The sequence below is a fragment of the Polyodon spathula genome, chromosome 1 (assembly GCF_017654505.1).
Source record: "Polyodon spathula isolate WHYD16114869_AA chromosome 1, ASM1765450v1, whole genome shotgun sequence".
NCBI lineage: Eukaryota > Metazoa > Chordata > Actinopteri > Acipenseriformes > Polyodontidae > Polyodon > Polyodon spathula.
Genome location: NC_054534.1, coordinates 54,414,926 through 54,427,852, shown reverse-complemented (window position 1 = coordinate 54,427,852; position 12,927 = coordinate 54,414,926).

The window sequence follows — 12,927 nt, the reverse complement described above, 5'->3', positions numbered from 1 at the left end:
TTGCAGTAAATATCTACCTGTACTTATTAAACAGTATATAACGCCCATGTTGTTTGGCAAGGACATGCCTCCTCAGTACACTGTAAACAGAACTCTGTTCTATCAGGATCTGTTATAAGTAGAGTGCACACTGTGTGTGTGTATATATATATGTGCTCCGTCTTTTGGGTGAGACCTTTTTGTAAGTGACTCTGCAGCTGATGCATAGATCACACACCCTAGTCTTTTATCTTGTAAAGCACTTTGTGATGGTGGTCCACTATGAAAGCTGCTATATAAAAATACAGGTTATTATTATTATTATTATTATTATTATTATTATTATTATTATTATTATTATTATTATTATTATTATACTAAGCATCAAAATAAATGTATCATTTATATTTGAGCATCAAAAGAAACATATCACTTATATTTGAGCATCAAAAGAAACTTATGTTTGGATAAAGTTCACTAGATGTGATCGAAAAATGACAAACTCTATTTTAGAGCAGGTGCAGTGATGTTTTATTGTGCTGATTAACAACTGACATCACAAAGATGCTGTGTCAAGGAAATTCATGGTTAAATTTATTTTAAAATAAGCATTTCCCAGATATTTAATTCAGATTATTGTCTGTGTGACATGCTGTGGTGACTGGGTTGTTAACACCGATTCCAGAACATTCTTAACCAGATCTACTTCAAAGCTTGTTGATTAGACCAAGGCACAGGCCAAACATAGTATTAACTGTCTGAAGCTTGCTTTCCAAAATGCTATCTGATTGTCTGGTCTCCTAAGGTGTCATTAAACTTACCAAGCCAAGCTACAGTGACTATGCAGTTGTACCATTCTTGTCTTAAAAGTTAGTTAAAATACTTTAACAATCATTCTTAATTACATAACTTGTAGACGCAAGTTTAATAGTTATTTTAAGTAAGTTTCCCAATAAACCTGAAGGGTTTATTGTGTTTTAAATTAATATTATAAACTAATAACTATTTTTGAATATTATTCTTTGATTGTATTACGATGTGTTTTATATGCTTGTAATCGTAATTTTGTGTAGAGAATGAAACTGAAATGTATATGCTTCTGTAATTAATGTAACTAAAGTTATATTGAATAGAACTTTTAAATAATAAATGTAAAATCCTTTGATAATGTGGATACATTCCATTTCTAACACACCCTTTTTGTGTGACACGCAACTGTAATACATGAACCAATGGAAGGACCGACAGGGATTTGTTTACAGTAAAAGGGAACATCGTGTTATTTAAACTCAAAACAAGGATTTTCATCGAGCGACCTAAGCGAGGTTTACTTATAATAAATATATATATATATATTATATAATATCATAGAATATATATTAAGCGATATTATATATAGATATAGATATATATATATATATGGTCCTTTCCGCAGTCAGATGCAGTTTATTTTCAAAACCCCTCTGCCTTCCAGCAGCCGAATCAGCTCCCTAAGTTATTTTATGGACTCTACATTTTTACATTTAAGCTTAAACTTTCACATTTTGACTTTATTTAATTGGTCCATCAGTGATATGTAACTGATATGTTAAAAAAAAGCAGTTTTATTATTATTATTATTATTTACTGTGATAATGCAGGCCATTCCAACAATCAAGATAACATGTTCATTTGGTTCCATTTGTTTTATCCAAATGTCTGTTTCAATCTGCTAACAGCATTAGAAGAAATGAGACACTTAGATAAGCTAGTGCCAGAGTCAATTCATAATTTGGCATTCCTTGCCAGTGCTAATCAGTAAGAAGTGTAAACAAGAAATGAATTGGAACCAATTATTCTCAGTTTATATATGATTGCTCCTACACATTTTCCCATCATGCAATCTCAGATCCTTTGCTTAATCAGATTCAAACTGCTTGATTTATTTGTTTCTTTGGTGATGGATCCTGAGGTGAGTTCAACTAGGAGAATGTTTGTGAACGTTTTTCGAACAGTTTAAAACTTTTTTCTGTTGGCGGTCTGTTCGCGTCAAACGTTTGCTAACTGTGGCGAACACTCTGAAGAGGTAGATTGCGTAAAACAAAAATGGCGACAAGCTGGGAGAACATTTATTTGACTCTGAGGGATGGACAAGTTTTGTAAATTTATATGACAAAAAATGAAGCTGAAAGACTTACTTCCGGTATGTTTAATGTTATGATGTGACTTATTTATAAAATATTTTTATTTTTCGATATAACTGATATATGTATATAGGCATTTATTATTATTATTATTATTATTATTATTATTATTATTATTATGATGATGATGATGATGATGATGATGATGATGATGATGATGATAAGGGTCTGTTTACTTCAAAATAAAAATATAAAAAAAATATGAATTCCAGTTTTAAAATAGCTTATCCATCTGTTTTGCTTTTGGATTTTAGGATGTGTTTCAGGTCAAACTGATAGCTTAAATAGTCGATGTGTGAATTATCTAATGTATCTTATTTAGCTAAATATACTTTTTGACAACTATGTACATGACCAAGATATGCCAGCGTTATTCCTTTTTTTCAAAGATCAATATAGTTTCCAGCTTTGCTGCAACATAAAATGATTTTTGTTTTGGCGTCAGTTACACAGCACTCACTTTTTATTAGATATTACCTTTTAGCCATCTGTAAATTTAGTTTGAATAGAATGTTTGTTAGGTTATCCTACTTTCTTTAAAACCCTGCGCTTAACTGTTTAATTTGCTATTCAATAACATATAAATCATCATTCACATGTAAACTAAATTTGATTATTTATTAATAAATGTGTTGTAATGTATTAAGCATGTTTTTGTATATGTAGGTGGACAGTTCATAGAATAATTTCTCAAAGGTGTCCTTGAAGAATGAGACTTAACACCTCTAGCTGTGAGCAAGCTGGTTTTATCAAGAAGTCAGCAGGACATTCACTCTGTTGAAAATCCAGAATCATAGCACTGCACAACAGCCAAAAGAGGTGGGCCCTTTACAAAACTCAATTACACATCTGTATTTATGTTATAAATTTTATGCAGAAATTGTATAAGCTCTTAGGTGTGTATCTTAGAGAAAGATGTAGAGAGACAAATACATTAACAGACGGCAGACAGATAAAGTAGATAGATACTGTATACATTTGTTTATGTTATAGGTGCATTTACTTGGCCTCATGCAGCTGGCATGCTGCTTATTGATAAATGGAGGGGACTCAAGGAAAAAATTGAGAGTCCATTAATTAAACGCAAAGAAGCATGGGAGATGGTGGCAAAAATCCTCAACAACAACAACAACTGTGTCAATGCAAATAGCAGAGCACTACATTTTGTATGCAAGTGTGTTTTTTTTTTTTTTTATTAACTTGAAATATGCAACAGAAATATCTGAATTTTCTGCTTTCAGATACAAAACCATCAGTGATGGCAATGAAAGGAAGGGCAGGGACACCGCAAATGAGAATACTACACTAGACTAGGTGTCATTTTTGCTGGAGATCCTGCTGTGAAGCCAGTCAGTGTGGTATCATCAATGCATTCATCAACCCTGTCTTCAACAACTCCAGTCCCCAACCACACCTGTTCCATCTACCTCGACAAATAACACCCCAAGAAGGAGTCAGAAAAGACCTAGAGATTGGAGCATTTACAATAAATCATCTGAGAAATTAGATGCAATAATTGTGTTGTAAAAAGAGAGAATACAGATTCAAATAGGAAAAAAATAAAAAATTGTTACGGCAATTCACATTGACTTTAGCCGAGATTGCAAAAATTTTTTAATATCATGCATTAAAATGTATTTTATTAAAAAAAAAAAGCATTTGTATTTTATTTTGTATTGTATTTACATTTCAAAAACAACATATAATATTAATATTATTAAGATTTTTTTCTAATTATTTAAAGCATTTTTCTTGTATCTTTTTTCTTTTATTTTATGCTATTTAACAATCAAGCATTTTCAAAACATAAAAATGTGCAAACACTCAGCCTGCAATTGCTGCAACTGTTACAGACAACTATGTTGAAATCTACAATATAAATACTAGGTATAAAGATGATAACACTAGTTTTTAAATAAATTAAAAAAAAATACATGGAAAACATATTTGTAAGTTGATGCCTACTACTAAAAAAATTAATAAAATCAAAGCTGTTTTGTTATACAGCACCATGCTTGCTGAATTTCATCCACAACATTTTGGGGGTTTTCTCCCTGGCAGGGAACCTCATCAATTATGTATTGATCCCCCTCATCATTTAGTGATTCACTGATAAGGATTACATTATGCAATATGCAGGTTCTGGCTATTACTGATGGCACTTTGTGTAAAAGCATCATATCTAGATGGTGCAGTCTACTCTATTTGCACAAGTCTAAATGCCCTCTCTATACATACTCATGTTGAACTGTGTGCTGTGTTCAATTTCTTCTGCGTTTCTGAGAGGTGCCCATTATCTGTGCATGGTACTATGATATCAGCATCAAGAGGGTATGCCGCATCACCCAAAAAGTGAAACTGTATGGGGAGAGGGTCAGTGTCAACATATTTCTTTACGTCACTGTTCCTGTACACTTGTGCATTATGAACTGAACCCTCATTGCCAGCTCCTCTGAAAGACTCCTGATTTGCCATGCGCTAAGCAGAGGTTTCAAGGCCACTAATGAAGACATCAATGTATCTGTCTACTTAATTTTATTTGAGTTTAATGCAGAATGTTAAGGGGGGGGGGGGGGGGGGGGGGGGGGGGGGGGGGCAAATATGAACTTATTTGTTTTAACCAATGACCACCGTCTTTGTTTTTCCTTTAAAACAAATGCTTCATATTTTCCAACTAATTCGATTTTGTAAATGTATACTTTTATCCAAGCAAACCTCAGCAGCAGCTCCTGGGAAGAGAAAAAATGTATCAGCTTGGGTGGTATATACAGTAGACTGTCAAGTGATTTCCCAAGCCTCCATGAATTATGTCATCCACTTTACAGTTTAATCCACAGTCCAACAGCCCATTGCTCATGACAACATTTCAGAGTGTTCAGGCACCCCCTCTTTAACAACACAATTCATTCAGTATGGTAAATGTTTGGGTTCAGGTCTGGGAAATGATTTATTTGGATTTAATTGGGGTAAACAGGTGTGAACTAGAAATGTATTAAAAGGGGTTTTACACACTGATTTAGACTAAATGTAATATGGAATAAATACAATAATGACTGACTGACTCTAGTGTTCATGGTGCTAATGCTATTATCAGTCAGTGTGCAGTTGAATATGGCATTTTGGGTATGGCAATATTTATTTTGAATATGAGCAACAATTACATTTTGGGCTAAGCCCGATAGATTGATTTTAATAGTGAAAAAATATGAATACCATTAACTCTTATTTCTCTTAATCATATACCATAATTATTACAATTTAATATAATTATTACACTGACATGCATAACCTGATACAAACCGATAAAGGGAAACATGAAAATATCAACAAATCAAAACATTTTAGACTTGTTAACACTTTACACTATGTGAAAAAAATGTCAATACATCGTTAATTGGATGTTAATTGTATTTCCTTTTGTAGTACAATGAAGTTATCTTCAATCCATGATACATAGGCATATAATCAGGAGTACTGATCCCATCAATTAATTATGAGTGGCTCAGACCAGCAGCTCTCTCAGCAGTCAATCAGCTCTCTCTCCAATAAACTTGTCAAACTCTGAGAACTGTCAGGTCCACTAAACCTGTCATTCAACTATTAAAAAGCATTGACAGACGGCATAGACCTTTGAGTCAACTCTTTGAACCTGTGTCAAACAACCAACAACCTTTAAACAACTAGTTACAACCAGTGCAGTTAACACTGACCTCTCTAAAATCTCTTCTACCATTTCTTCAATCTCAGATAGCTGTCTTAACTGCTCAGTTTCAGGTGAAGTCTATTTGACTACTTTCCCTGGGACTGGTGATCCCACTTCTCTCATGTAGAGTTCACGATTTGTGGGAAATGTGGTCTTTGTAATAAGAAAATAAAGGAAAACATCTCCAGTAGAAATATCCAAACACTATTGGGCTTTCTCACAATGCATTTTAGTGCACTCTGTACTGTAAATTATCTGTTTATTAAAAGGTACAAAATTAATGTTACTGTCATAAAAAAGAGACCAAAAGAAGTTTAATAGCGGTCAATTGCAGACAGGAGTCAAACACTTCAATAATAATCCCCACTGTCTTCATGCAAAATCAGCTTCCTCGAATTTTTTTTATATTTATGCAACATACAGCCTTTTCTAAGGCAATGTATTGTTTCTGGATGTGGTTTCCGCATCATAGTTATAGAGTTCCTTTAGATAACGGTATCATCAGGGTATTTGTAAAACATAACAAGCCATTAGTTGCATCACAGTGAGGGAGTGTATTAATATACATACACTTCAATGAAGATTTAAAACCGTTAATTTACATACCCTTCAATGATGATTTAAAACTTAATATAAATACACTTCAATGAAGATTTAAAACTGTTAATATACATACACTTCAATGAAGATTTAAAACTGTTAATATACGTACACGTCAATGAAGATTTAAAACTGTTAATGCACTTACACTTCAATGAAGATTTGAAGATTTTTTTTTGGCTTCAGCATCTTATACTGAAAAATTGGGCATAGATAATGATGGACTACTTTACTGGTATGCTGTTTTAAGTGGAGTTTTTTTTTTTTTTTCCCCCTATGCAACTAATGTATAGAAGGTTGCAATTCAGATTGGAGGTAGTTTTTCTAGACTTGTATATATAGGTATGCAATGTTGAAAGTATTCAGGTACAATAGAAATGAATTTTTTTCTTTTTGTCCTTTTATATTTTATTCAGGACTTTTTTAAGGATTTTTTAATCCAGGCTCTTGAACTGAAGTAAAGACAAAAAAACAGATAATCCCTCTGGAAGGTTTGTCAGTACTGAGGGTCATAGTTACTTTCTGAGATTTTGTTTACAAACCTGACAATCAGCCCCATATTACACCATGTCTCATCATTTTGAAGCTGATCTCAAGACTTGAAAATTGTAGAATTAATGCTAATTGAAATGTTTTTCTTTCTTTCTTTCTTTCTTTATTTTTTTTGAATTTTTATTTTTTTACCAGTCGCACTTTAGTATTTTAAATTATGTTGGTGCTATACTTTTGATAAATAGTATTGGTCCTTATAGAGCTATATGAAAGTTTTCTTCTTTCCAAATAATGCTTTGAATATTGCAAACCCACTCTTGCAATGAAACTACAGGTAGAAGTTTTTTTTTTTTTTTTTATGATATAGGGTTGAGTAGGCAATTTAATGTTAAAACCAATTTTTATACTTCAATAACTTTGACCTCATTTAATGGAGTTGCACAGAAAGGTCGATGTTAGATCTCTTGATGTGGGCTATTTTGTTCCATTTGGATGTGCGGATTTCAAATCCAGATAATTAATTGTTTTAATGTTTTTTTTTAGTTTTTTTGCTGTTTTCTTGCCACTCATGAGAGACCAAATGGTTTGGAATTTCTGTCTTAAGATTTGAGGATACAAAGGAACTGGCACAGAATAGTGCCTTTCGCTAATTTGGTGATAAAATATGAATTGTCATACTATATGGTATTACATTTTGGGTTCTGAGTATGCTCAGTACATCCCTTCAAGTTAGATATTTGATCACAAAAGAACAATTGTCCTTCTTTTTCGCAAGGGTACAATCTTCTTTCCTCAGAGTTTGTGAGTCCTTAATTTACAGACCCAGTAGATGGCATCGTTTAAAAGATTACAGCAATGTTATTCTGAATTCAACATTTGTTATTATGTTCATACACTGTAAAAAGATGGCAGTAAGTAGCCTGTGAACCCGGAAAAGCATGTTCTGTTCTGACTAGTATTGATAGATATCTTGATCAAATATTTGATCGTATTTTTAAAATCTATGTAATATAAAAAAAAAAAAATAATTACATATTGGCTGCAGTGCATTAGGAGAGAAATATTTAATCTCTGGCTCTGTGCCATTTCATAATCCACTCAAGCTTCACTCTTGTGGTTTATGATGTCATATAAACCCTCGATGAAATATATTATTAGGCTTCCAAGCCAAAGGCTGGGAAGCCTATTGTTATTGTTGTGTTTATTAGGCTTTCAAGCCAAAGGCTGGGAAGCCTTTTGTTATTGCTGTGTTTATTATTATTTTTACTCCAAAAGTTTGTCGCAGTTTGTATGAAAGTGCATACATAAGTACATGCCTATGTGTGGACAACCAGACTGGTGTCCATGATTGGAAAAAGTTCACAGTTTCACCACTAGGCTAGATCTTATGAAACTATTTGACAATTTTCAAAACTCTTGTCAACAAAAACAAATTAAGATGGAGATTTGGCAATGTCAGCATATTGTGCACGAATGGCCTACAAAAAGAAAACGTTGAAACAAAATCAATTGGACGGTTGGTTTGCTCACCGTGTTGGATTTGAGCAAAATATTCAAAGATCTTCTTGTCTGAATCCGCACTGTTGATTGGCACCAAAATTGTCACGTTTGCTCATGACAAAATCCTCTTTAATTTTTGTAAAATCCCTGCTTTTTCGCTAAAAAAACATGGATGCAGTGAACAAAACAATTTCACAATGCACATTGGATTTGCGTAAAATATTCAAAGATCATCTTGACTGAAACCGCAATGTTGATCACCACCCAAATTGTCAAGTTTTCTCATGACAAGGTCCTTTCTAAGTTTTGTAAAATCACCGCTTTTTCGTTAAAAAACATGGATGCAACAAGCAAAATAACAATTTCACGAGTGCTATATTTACATATATTAAACTATAAATCCATACTGTAATACACTAGAGACATGAAACTGAGCATGATAGCAGAGGGTAATATAAAGTACTGTCGATTAAAAAAATGGCGTGTTTTGGTCACGTGTTTTGGTGGCCATATTGATAATTGAAAAACGTTTTTTATGACCCATAACAAGTTGTTGGTACAGTTGTGTGGCCCATAATAAAGTAATAACCCCAAAATCACATTGGTCACATGGTTTGGCAGCCATACTGGAATTAACGTTTAAATTTTATCTCCTAAGGCATGCCGATGAGGTCATAGTTATAACGAAACACATATAGGAAAACATATGTGCTCTAAGAAAAATGTTATCACTACTGACCTCTCCAAAAGGTCAAGCAAAAACAGCTCCTTGTGCCTCAAGGATCACAGATAGAATCATGGTTCATATGGAACACATATAGGAAGTCATACGTGCTCTATAAAAAATGCCATTACCCATGGTGTTTGACCTCTACTAAGGTTTAAACCCACAAATTGGCCTATAGCTCCTCAGCTGAATCTAACACAGATCACTGCACTTAAACTTCAGTGTAAGATTATGCTCTGTACATGATACAACTTAAGTAGCCCATTAACTAATTATAGGAAACGTAGCAAGCTGTATTAGCGATTACGTGTGATGATTGAACCATGTTTTCTTTTAAGCCTTTATAGTTGCTAGCAACTCTAGTTATTATTATTATTATTATTATTATTATTATTATTATTATTATTATTTAGCAGACACTTTTATCCAAAAAGTTAATTAATTTTAAAGGATTTACATTACAAGCATGTTTAAAATGCAATATATATATATAATATATAATATATATATATATATATATATATATATATATATATATATATACTGAGTGTACAAAACATGTACAAAACATTAGAACACCTGCTCTTTCCATGAAATAGACTGACGAGGTCAATCCAGGTGAAAGCTATGATCCCATAAATCCACTTCAATCCGTGTAGATGAAGGGTTAAAGAAGGTTTTTTAAGCCGTGACACAATTGAGTCATGGATTGTGTATGCGTGCCATTCAGATGGTAAATGGGCAAGACAAAAGATTTAAGTGCTTTTGAACGGGGTATGGTAGTAGGTACCAGGCATGCCGGTTTGAGTGTGTTAAGAACAGCAACGCTGCTGGGTTTTTCACGCTGAACAGTTTCCCGTGTGTCTCAAGGATGGTCCACCACACAAAGGACATCGAGCCAATGACAGGCCAGTGGTCGAAAATGGCTCAATGATGAAAGAGGCCAAAGGAGGCTGACATGAATTATGCAGAGCAACAGACGGGCTACATTTAGTCAACTGACTGTCCAGTACAACATTGGTGCTGAAAGACCCAGAAAAGAATGCACTACCAGCCAACTTGACACAACTGAGGGAAGCATTGGAGCCAACATTGGCCAGCATCCCTGTGGAACGCTTTTCGACACCTTGTAGAGTCCATGCCCCGATGAATTGAAGCTGTTCTGAGGGCAAAAGGGAGTGCAACTCAATATTATGAAGGTGTTCCTAATGTTTTGTACACCCGAGTGTGTGTGTATATATATATATAATATATATATATATATATATATATATATATATATATATATATATATATATATAAATATATATATATATATATATATATATATATATATATATATATACACACACACACACACACACACACACACACACACACACACAAAATAATTATAAATACACTGTGTTTATATCTGGGCACTGCTTAGGCAGGTCTAGTAGGAGACTGATACATAATAATGGCAACAAAGCACTGTACCTGTAAGAATCCAACTGCCCTGGTCAGTGTCTAGTGTGGCATCCACTGGTTTGATGTGCTGTCAGTTTTTGTTGGGTGGGGGTGGGGAGCTGCAAGCATGGCAACATGAGGGGAAGTGGATATGTATGGGCGATTGTGAGACACAGGTGCATGACAGGAGGACTACAAACAGTGCTGTAATATGAATCTATGAGATGTCCTAGCATAACAGACTGTTGTTTGGAATTGCAGATGTTATATATATATATATATATATATATATATATATATATATATATATATATATATATATATATATATATATACACATATATATATATATAACACAAAACAAAACAAAAAATGCAAAAAATAAGGCACAGTTTCATTTACGGTTGTTCTTTCATTACATACCCCATTAGTGCTTGCAGACGGCTGTCTTGGCAAGTTGGTACTTCATTGTTCCACAAACAAGCATTGTGAATTAAAGCAAGAGGCAGCAGTTTGCAACGTAAAGCGCCGGTCAGGCAGTCCTGCCTCACAGGCAGATAACAACAAAAGAGGACAACTTGTAATGATGTCACAATTCAAAGCCCCCTCCCTCTTCCTCTAAAGCCTGCCTTCCCCTTCCTCTCTGCATGCCTGAGTTTGATAAAAGCCCACCAGACCATTATTCTGCACTTGCCTTGATGGAAGATCGCCTGGATAGTTGTACGGTAAGCTTGCATTTCCAAGAAAGGTGTTTTTATATAAGCCTTTTAAGAACATATAGCAGGTGCATACTTATATATCAGTATGCTATATTTAATGGTGTGATACCATTACTACGCATTTAGTTTAGAACAAAAATACAGAAAAAAATTGCAGCATAAATTTGCTGTTGCTTATGTGCAGTTTTGTTGAAGCAAGTTCTACATAGGTCAGTTCTGCTGTTGCTTTTCATACAACTATTAAAATACGATGAATGTAATGTTTCATAATGATTTTTTTAAAGATTTGAACCTTTATTTTAGCAAGCAGATCAGTGCGTAGCTGTAGCTCATGATACTTACCAGACTGTAAGGCAGGTTTACGTGCTGCCTGTCAACCTGGTTTAAGTATTATCTGCCTGGAGGGCAGGCTTAACTGTTACCAGCCTGGAGGGCAGGTTTAAGAGGTATCTGTCTGAAAGGCGGGTACAGTTTTATTTGTATCTGCTGTACCTTCTTAATATCATTAATTTTGTTATACAGATGGACCAATATTGGATTAAATCCATTGAAGATTCTCTAAAGAGAGAGGTGGATCCAAACATCATCGGAAGAGTCAACCTGCTTAAAACCATATCTGAAGAAGATTTCATCCATGAAGTCTTGGAAGATCTTAGTTGTAATGGAGATGGATTATTTACAGCAAGATGTCAAGCTAAAAACTCAGTATATTACAGATTTGAAAAAGCAAATAAACCAAAAGGAAAATCACTTAGTATTCCCTGGAAAACATGAGCCAAAGGTTGTAGGGCATATGTTAGTTTTAATTTCATAATTTACTCTGCTTTCAAAGGATGTGTTGTTCGAGCAAAAAGTCAACAAAGCACATCCTGAAATTCTCAGGTTAATTGAAAAATATTTGTCCCAAGATGTTCTACCAACTGATATAGCTGTTAAGGCAGAGAGCGGGCAAAACAGCAAGGTTTTGACTATTTGTGTGACCGTAGATATTTTGTCACACTCCACAATGTGAAAGTGATTAAAGAAAAGTATCTTGCTAGACTTTATCTGGATAATGATTTGTCTAGTGAAGGTAAACTTCTCAAAACAGATCTTAAAGACCATGTGTTGTTCTATAAGGCTTTAGCTCGCAGTGTTTCACAACCACTCATGATCATCCTATCCACGGAGTGGCAACTTCAACAGCTACAGAAACATGGGAAAGACATTATTTATTCACTTATTACATAATCATGATGCTACACAAGTCATGACTGCATATTTATTTGCATTCTATGCCCTAATTGTTAGGAATGAAGCAGGTTGTGGTGTACCTGTTGCATTCTTTATTTTAAGTGAAGAAAACATTCTTGGATTGTGTCTTCAGAAGGTGAAAGATGCCCTAAAGGAGTTCATACCAAGGTAATTGTTTTTAATTAGTCATTTATCAGGTGCTAAAGATATTAGGAGTGAACTATACATCACCAACCGCTGATACAGAGTAACTCAATTTTATATTTCATCTTTCAGTTATTCAATTCCTTTCAGCACTAAGGCCTGGACCAAACAAAATTTTGACCCACCCGCTAATCACAA